The sequence below is a fragment of the Lepidothrix coronata genome, unplaced genomic scaffold (assembly GCF_001604755.1).
Source record: "Lepidothrix coronata isolate B3197 unplaced genomic scaffold, Lepidothrix_coronata-1.0 Scaffold190, whole genome shotgun sequence".
Taxonomy (NCBI): Eukaryota; Metazoa; Chordata; class Aves; order Passeriformes; family Pipridae; genus Lepidothrix; species Lepidothrix coronata.
The window spans coordinates 1,493,102-1,502,763 of NW_016690370.1; the positions used below are offsets into that span (position 1 = coordinate 1,493,102).

The following is a 9,662-nucleotide window of genomic DNA, read 5'->3' on the forward strand; positions in this document are numbered from 1 at the left end:
AAAACCATATATATATATTGAAAGAGATGCAGTTTTATTTTTTTGGCCTCTCTACAAAATATCCTCTAAGATTTAAATTGATTGCAGGGAGGAAAAATCCAAGGCATCCAAGCAGACACTTGGTGTGCTCTACACCAAATTATTCCAAGCCACTGCAAATGTTTATAGTGAAAAGGAGAACTGAACCTTGGCCACGCCACAGCAAAACTGGAGGTGGTGCTTGAATAAACCTGAGAGGTTACATTTTAATCAAGGAAACCATTTGAATGCTGAACCAAGAGGGAAGGGTTTGCAAAGGTTTTACATCCCTGAGGTGGAATGTTGCTGGGTTTGGAGAGTTTTTGGCTGGAAATGTGAGGGAGGTTGGGAAGGGAAGCCTTGACTTTTCCTGGGCAGTGTGTGTGTGTGTGTAACGGGACATTTTGCTCTTGGAATGTGGTCAAACAACTCAAACAAGGCCCTGTTTTGCAAGGTTTTGGTGTTGAATTCTGCTAAAACCAGTCTGGCTCATCAACCCCAAATTAATCTCCTGATAGTGAGGCAAAGATTTGGCAGATGAGATGCTCAGCTGACCTGGGCACTTGACTAAATCAGTCCCTTTATACTCTAAAAGCCCAGGCCACTTCCAGACCATCAGATTCTTCCACCTTAACCCTCCTTGGAGTGTGTGGAGTTTCTCCCTTGTGATGGGGACACTCCTGGAGGTTCAGAGAGAGAGATCTGCCCACAGGCTTTGGTTTGGTGAGTTACATCAATCTCTAATTAATGATTATTTCTTGTTGTCAGCTTTAATATAATTGCTTTGATATAACTGCTTTGACATAATTGCTTTGATATAGTGCACTACCCGATTTTATATTATCCTACCAGGAGTTTTAGCTTTTATACTCTGTGGTAAATAATTCTGATTAAGACCTTTTGTCTGATCATTTGTCATGATAAATAATTCATTTATATTAATATACCCAGCTTGCCATCTTTAACCCTGTGGGACAAAGTTGGACTTAAACTGTTGCCTAAGTCTGAGGCTAAGACTGGATCCAGGAGGAGTTTAGAAAGCAAGGGGGTCCTTTCTCTAATAAACTTTGTCTAAAGCTCCTCTCACCCACAACAGATTGTGCCCCTGGTTTGCAAACACTTCTACACAGAGTCAGAAAGTTCAATTGGCTGTTGATAGAGAACTAATTTGCTGCTTTTTGATGCACTGCTCAAACTGTTCTTGATAAATAAATTATTGGATGGGTCAAGCCCAGAATTTACATATCATGTCTGATGAGAAGTTATACATTCATTATTCACAAGTGTTTGATGAACAGCTTCTGAAAAAAGAAATAAACCCAAACATTAGCCATGTATTTTTTAGGATGATTGACTCAGCTCTAGTGATAAAATTGTTTTTCCATGATTGAGAACCTAACCATAAAAAAAGGAGGCAGCTCAATCACAGAGGTGTTGAACCCTGTTATGCATAAGAGCCTTTGTTCAGACAGCTAAAAATATCTATCCCAAGAAAGAACAATTATTAATGACTAATGGAAATAAGAGTTGTGGCAACCCCTTCCAAGTTTTTACCACCCTCAAAGACTCATTTTTCACTATATCCAAAGTCCAAAGACTCATTTTTTGCTTTATCCAAAGTCCAAAGACTCCAGTCCATGGAATCACCATTGATACATTTTCTGAGGGCTTTATGGCCTGCATTTAATTTGTAAATTTTAATTAATAATATAGAAAAATGGTCACAGCAGCACAGATCTATAACTCTGCTAAGGCTGCTCAGTGTCCCAGGGTGTTGGAAGTTGCATGTTTGGTCCTCCATCAGCTTGGGCAAAATAAAATGTAAACCCATGAGACAGCACCAGAAATCTTGAGGAAAACTTTGTGTTATTAATGTCTAAAATGCCCCAAACCATGTGAATAAGCAGCAGTGACCTGGTTATACGAAAAAAAACAACACACCTCACAGAAAAACCTACCCGAGCTGTTTTAATTGATTGTTCAGTCACCTGCAAATGATGCCCCTGGCTATGAAATGCAAATTTACCTCAAAATATTCGTGTTCATGGGATGGTAAAAAGGTCTGTTGTACTTTGAATCTCAATAAGCTTGGCTTGAGAACTCTCTTCTCTGCACACCACAGGTGTTGTATTTATATATTTATATATTTATATTTTTATATATTTGTATATTTATATATTTATTTATATATTATTTATATATTTATATTTATATATTTATATTTATATATATTTATGTATATTTATATATTTATATATCACACAATCTGTTAGGTTGGAAAAGACCTCTGAGATCGAGTCCAGCCTATGACCAAACACTATGACATAGCACTGAGTGTCATGTCCAGTCTTTCCTTACATGAATATATGCAAATTATGTATTTAAATGGAGATGTGTCATCTATTTATTGATATATATCTAATAATATATCTATAGATATAGATATATATAATATATATAATTATGTGGACTTGCAGGCAAATCTAAAAGGTAAAAAAGATACATCACATCACTTTTATCCCCTCAAATCCTAGAATATCTGCTGCATGTTTTAGCTTTTTGGGTATTTTCTCCAATCATATTTGAAGTTATCTATGTTACAGTGTTTATATTTCTTCCCATGTTTATATCACAATCTTATTCCACAATCTACTATCTCATGGTCAAGAGGACCCATCCCTTTAAACTGTACCCCCTTACATCACCCTACATAATTTTTTTCCCTACTTCAGCTCATTCATCAAATATTTATAGGTAGTTCATGCCCCTATTTACTCATTACTCAGCCAAATTTTACACTCTTAGCTCACCCTCCTGTGTTTAAGTATTTTCCCCGAATGTTTATTTTAGCTCAAAACGGGATTTGATTGCTAATGAAGAAGAAAGATGATTTTTTTTTTTCAGATTTATGTCTCCCTAAATACATTAAGACAACATCTGTGCTCATTTATACATTGTCAATGTAGGCAGGAATACTAAAAAAGGATAAAAATTGGTCTGTGGGGCTTGTGTTGCACTTTAGGCAGAACTTGGTAATCTGAAGTGACATCAGATTTACTGCCACAGAATTCCTGTGCTTTGCAGAGGGATATTCCCTTTGTCCTCTGCTTACTGAAGAGGCAGGGAAGTAACTTTGGTGCAGAAATCAAGAAGTGGTTGTTCCTATGGATCTCTGGGTACATGTGTGGACACATGGATGGTGAGAGGCAGTGGAGCTGCTTGCTGAGAGAAGGAACTGGCTGAAAATATTAATAATTGGTGTTTTCACGTAGTTGAATTAATACTTACGTGCTCCTTTTTCTCAGTTGAGAAAATCCATGCATTCTGATGCCGAATTTTGCCCCAAAAGGCGCAGAGGAACTGCTCAGAGACAGAGTTTTTAGTCTTTAAGCAGGAGGTATTTATTGCAAAGCAGCGTTGGGGAACTCCCAGCTCGCGCTGGACAAAGAGCTCCAGAGCAGGCAGTGAACAGCTGGATTATTTATACAATTCTTGTTAAGAGATTACATCATTTTCCATGAATATTCATAGTATTGCAACATCTAGTTATAATATTCATAACAGGCAGAGTTAGGGCGGAGTCAGGGGCGCGGTCTTCATTTTGGGGATAATCTTGGTGGTACATCCTGTTACTTCAGCCTCAGGGGTCTTAGTTTTAGTCCTTTTTCTCAGGTAAACTTTTGAACTTTCTTTAATTTGGCTGACTACTAGATGTATTTGGCAGGGGTTTCTGAACATCTGGCAGGAGTTTCTGGACCCTGATCCTCCTTTTCCCCCTTATCTTCCTGTGTTCTTACCATATATCTATTTACGTGTATGTTAGCATTCTTAGTGTTCTATTATTTCCTTTCCTTTATGTTCATTGTGTGTCAGATTTCTGTATGTGTTATTTTCCGTCACTCCTTGAGTTCTAGTTCTCTTCTTTCTTTACTCAGGGTATGCATTCAGAGTTAACCCTTCAGGCCTCGTTTTGCTACGCTCAGTTAAATTTTTCAGGCCGTGCCCTGTTTCATTCTGCATCGTTTTCTTGCTTTCCAGGCGCTCAAAGTGTTGTGTTGCTGTGACTCCCCTGAGCTGGCAGCCGGCTCTGTGCTCCAGCCCTTTTCCAAAGCTATTAGAGGAAATCTTTCCTATCGACTGGAGCAGCGTGGGAGCTGCCACAGGGCCGTGCTGAGCAGCCCAATTTATTGATGCTGTTCGTGTTCCTGAACCGGGGGGACCCTCCTGAAGCCGCCTGGCGAAGGAGCCGCGTGCAATTCTCAGCTCCAGCGGTCTCGGGTTCGATCAGGGAAGTTAAACTGTGATTTATTTGGAGCTCTGCAAATCTTTATTCCTGGCTATGAACAAGTGTTCGGGGGCAGTGGTGTGTGGGCCATCTGCCAGCGTTGGATGTGCTGCTGAACCCCCAGCCTCAGGCTCTGGGGACGGAGGGAAGAAACTTCCCTTTCCACAACGTGGAAATCAGATGGTGGCAATGGTTCCAGCTCTTGCCAAATGCAGGTGAGACAGTTTTCCTACCATGGACATCAAAGGGGACAGCAGAAGATGCCACTCAGGCTCAAGTCCACTTAAGCTGATCTGACCAGCACAAAATGTCCACTTCTTGCACAACAATGGCCCCAGTCTGTAAATACATTTCTTCAACCACAGAATGCCTCCTGACCTCAAAAGAGGGGTTTTTCATACCCACCACCCAGCAGTGAACAGGGATCATTGTCCTTCCTTGGTCCTCCTGTGCAACACATGGCTCATCATCAGAGGCTGAGGTGATTTTTCGTCTCCTTTCTATATGTTTACAAAGGGCAGATTTGTAGTGCTTGCCCTGGGCTAAGGTTCTCACCTAGCAGTTATTTCTGATTTTAAATCAATCCTTTTTTTCCAGGCGTGAGGCAGTTTTAATGTTTCTCCAATAATATCTTGCAGAAAGAGCTGGAAAGTGCTTTATGGAGCATAGAACAGCTTAATTTTCCAGGCAAAGGGAGCTACCACAGATGTTGCTTCTTTGCTGCTTCTGCAGCACCTTTGCCTTCCTGTGTATGTTATCCCACATTCCTGAGCTCTGCCAGAGCCCAGCAGGTCCTGGAGCCTTTCACAGCCTCTGCTGGCACCTTCCACATGTTGCAGCAGCCCAAGACTTTTTGGTTTCTCACAGCTCCCAAAGTGCCAAACCCATCCTCAATCCAGTGTCCACCTCCCCATGCAAAGGCACCTTACACTCAAATATAATTATTTCCTTAAATAAACAACCAAGTGAACAAATGTTTGGAATTCAGAGACAAAAAAAAAAACCAAAATAAAATAAATTTTCAGTGACAGTTCTCACTAGAGCTTTAAAACTTTGGCAACTTTTTCAACCTTTTTTTTTTTTTTATCTCCTCCAGAAATAGCTCTGAAGTGTTGATAATGTCCAGGAGGTTAATTCACGGTGCCTGTCACAAGGTGGGGTTTCTGAAATGATGTGCCTAATCTTTGAACTATATTTGATGTATATTTGAAGTCTATTTGCTCACTCAGAGGAATGGGAGAGGACACATTGTAGAATGAGGCACCAAGGTGGTGTAAACCTCTGCTTTGTAGCCAGGACAGGGACTGGTACCAACAACATAAAGAAATTTAGGGTCCTTGTTTATAATCAGATTCATAAGTATAAAGTGCTCCCACACTGTGTAAAATCACTCCTTTACAAGGTTTTTTTTATATACACCATGCTTTTGGGTTTATCTGACATGAGACTGCATTTTAGGGGCTTAAGCACAACCTTATCTTTCCTTGTCCCAGCTGAACCTGGATTAAAGGAGAATTGATCTGGCAGGAGATTTATTTAAATGCCATCACCTGAATCCTCATCCCCACACACCTGGGGAAACCCTGGGGGGACTTGTCTGGAGCTGATGGTTCCTGTTCCACTGTGCTCCCCAAGGAACTGCAGGAATCCACAGAACCAGGTGAGACCCAGGGGGGGTTTCTGGGAGTTAAAATTTCTAATTTTTTTTTTTTTAACTCTTTAGCTGGTTATTTATCTCTCCTCCAACAGGTTGTGGGGAAAAACCTCTCCCTGAGCCTGTCTAAGTGCTCAGCACCAAACTCTTGGAATGGGAAAGGCTGCATGTGATGGTGATACAGGGATGAGTATGTTTAAGTTGCACCAGGGGAATGTTTAGATTGGATATTAGGGAAAATTTCTTCCCCAGAAGGGTGGTCAGGTGTTGGAACAGGCTGTCCAGGGATGTGGTGGAGTAGGTAAGTTCTCAATTTTTGAGTTTTTGGTCCCCTGTAAAACCCTGGCTATAAATGAAAAAAATACGGTCCTTTCAATTTTGGACTGGGAAGGTCACATTAAAAAAGCTACATTAAGCTTTTGACAGTGAAGTTTATAAGAAAGGAAGATAAATAAGAGAGCTGAGGAGTGTAAATCAAAGAGTGAAAGGCTTGTGGTGTTGGAGGCCAGGAAAGCTCAGTGTGTTTGGGTTGGAGGAAGGGCATGACCATAAAGAAAAGGCTGCAAATCCATAAAGGGATTTCATGGGAAGTTGAGGGACTGATTGTTCTTGTTGGGCTTCAACTTAAAGAAAAGCATTATAGGGATAAATCATGGAATCCCAGAATGATTTGAGTTGGGAGGGACCTTAAAGATCATCCAGTTCCAACCCCTTCCACCAGGTCATGAGACAACATAAAATGAGACCCCTTTTAAGGTCCCTTCCAAGCCAAACTATTCTGTGATTCTCATTTTCCCACTTTCAATAACAAGTTGAGGTGAAGTTTTAAGGCATAAAACCTGTTTTTTGGAAGCAGTGGTTAAAATGTTTGGGGTTTGTGCATTTAAATGAATTTTTAATGTTCTATCTCTGTAATTAAGAAGGGCAGGAACATAGGAATTCTTCAGGGGCAAGCAAGAAGATATCATTTGCTATTTTGAAAGTGCTCCGAAGTTTAGGAAGCTTTAATAAAGTCATAAAGCAGAAAAAATGTATTCCCTCTGTCCCCTCTCTCTTATCTTTCTCAATTTTGGGAGCCTTGAAAGATTCCAGGGAAGGTGTACTGACAGTAAACAGGCTTTTCTTGGTTACCTTCAGTGCCTCCAAAGTAATCCATGGCCCCTTGGGATCTGCAAATCACGGACTGAGAGCAGCTCTCCAGGTGATAAAAGCTGCAGGATAACTCATTTAAAATACTTTGCAGAGATGATGATTACTGAGTCTTGCAGCAATATACACATGAATTGTCTCTTGACTTCGATGGAGTCAATTAGAGCTCCTTAATTAGTGCAGTTAGTAATCATCTGCTGAAATTACAGACTCTCTTTTGTGCTATGATTTGTATTTTAATACCACTTTTAAAAATGACCCTGCCTAGACAAATTTGGTTGAACATTTTCTTTAGTTGCTTTGGCACTGCAGGACTACTTTAAAATAATTTGATATCTGAGACTTCTCTCAGCAACATAATTTTTTGGTGGTTCTCTATTTTTCTCCTTACTTATGGTTTTTGCTTTGATTCCTTGTAATCACTCCTGCTTAAACCTTCTGAACTCCGAGACTAATTCATCCTTTTTCCTTGGCTTTTTTTTTAAAATTTTTTTCATTTTTCCAATGAATTTATTAATCATGAAAGACCTTCCATATGGGAAACACTCATTTGATGCACCAGACCAAACTCTTAGATTGCTTTTTGATTTTGAAACAATCTGGTCTCTCTTTGAAGGAGTTACAGCACAGGGACACCCGATGGTTCTTCATTAAACATGAATAAAGGGAAAAAGGCAGTGGAATAAGCAGATCCTATAAATCCCCATGGAAGAGCCATGTCAGAGGGACAACAGGCTCATAACTGCCTGGGAAATTGGTGGGGTGGGGAGGGACCTGGAGTCATTCCAGGCAACACAATCATGCAACAAAGCTTTTGGATATTGATTCCTCTTAACTTCTACAAGCAGCAAAATCTGTTTTCCCACGTAGCAGGGATCCTGTTCTTGCACTGTCTGAATGTTTCTGTCTAATGTGTCACCTGGAGCATCCCAAATTGGCAATTTTTCTCCTGTTAGGAGCTGATTCCCCTCACACAAAGCACTGGGATGGGACGTGGCTCACGTTTAGTTCCCGAATTTGACTCTGCGATGACAAATCCCTTTAATTTTGACTTGCTCGTATTTGTGGAAGGAGTGGGGACTCCGAGATATTGCAGGAATTATTTTCAAGCAAAGCATTTGTTTTGACAGCATTGAAAAAAGCAGGAAAAAAAAAAAAAAGGGAGAGATATTATCCTGTGACAATATATCTTTTTATACCTGAGAGGCATTTACGGCTCCAAAATTGTTTACAAGAACAGGAAGCATCTGCCAGGCTGAGCTGGGAAACTGGGAGGATTTTCTGCTGTAGAAATGACTCCATGTTCATGCACCCAGGAAAGGATGGGGTGGGTGGAAGGTTCCAGACTGGATTTACCTGCTGGTTGTAGGGATCAGCAAATGGAAGTAAGAGGGAGTGAGATCCTGAGACGTGAAACAGGAGAGGAAGCAGAAGGTGCTCCAAAGGGCATGGAGTGATGGGATAAGGGGGAATGGCTTCAAACTGAAGGATGGGAGGTTTAGATGGGATATTGGGAAGGAATTCTTCCCTGTGAGGGTGGGGAGGCCCTGGCACAGGTTGCTCAGAGAAGCTGTGGCTGCCCCATCCCTGGAAGTGTCCAAGGCCTGGTTGGAGCAACCTGGGATAGTGGGAGGTGTCCCTGCCCATGGCAGAAATGATCCTTAAGGTCCTTTCCAACCTAAACCATTCTAGGATTCTTTTCTCTCTGCAGAGATAAAGGAGCATCTGTTCCTCATGGAACAGTTTTGGTTCCCAGAGCTCTTATTATATTTAGTGTCAATTTATTCAAAGTGGAGACTCTTAAATCTTTCACGTAAAAACTGAGCATGGAATTATCTTCAGGGAAAATTCTCAATTGCATTGATGTGTCCAGAGGGGTCAGACTGAAGTCAATAAGATATTTCAGATATATTCGGGTCTTAATGTTCTACATCTGAATTTAAGTTCAGATTTGTAGAATAAAAAATAAAATAGAATGTAATAAACATGACCCAAATGAAATATTATTTAAATGAATATATTTGCTTGATAAATATAGCTTGTATTTTAAATATTTCTCAGGTTTAAAGAGTGTAAGACCATATAGAATGTGCCTTATGTTTAATTTCTTTATCCATTCCGTGTTCACGGCCTTGACCTTGTAGAAAATGTTGGTAAATGTGTATTTATATCCATGTGACAACCTGAATGGTAAGAATTGTTCCAATACACAGATCAATAACACGTTGGAATGCTGTTATTAAACAGAGAGCTGCCTTAGTAATGAAAAAAACACATCAACTTTCTATGAAATGATGTTTTTTTCGAGGCAGAGTGAGCCATAGATCAAGCTTTGACAAATTCTGCTACTCTTGAATAGATTAATTTTTTTGCTCCTGGCCTCCTTTCCACCTGGAAGAGAGAAAAGAAAGTAATTCCTGCTCCAGAGACAAAGGGATTTAAAATGAGGGGAAGGAAGGCACAACTCCCAGCAGCAGCGTTTTGATTCATAAGCTTAAATACTGGTGCATCATAAACTGTAAAATGTGCTGATTTCCACTTAGTGATAATTCCTGG

At 40.3% G+C, this 9,662-nt stretch overlaps 1 long non-coding RNA gene across 2 annotated transcripts in view; it reads left to right on the plus strand.

Annotated features, from left to right (window-relative positions):
• Window positions 1-266: 266 nt before the first annotated feature.
• The window catches only part of LOC108505408, a 43,985-nt gene continuing 34,589 nt past the window's right edge, over window positions 267-9,662 (plus strand). The window contains exons 1-3 of one of the 2 annotated variants that reach the window (XR_001877494.1): window positions 267-313; window positions 614-741; window positions 5,797-5,963. This is a non-coding gene — a long non-coding RNA (uncharacterized LOC108505408). Of the gene's footprint in view, window positions 354-613; window positions 742-5,796; window positions 5,964-9,662 lie in introns of both variants that reach the window. The other variant, XR_001877495.1, reaches the window with a different exon arrangement.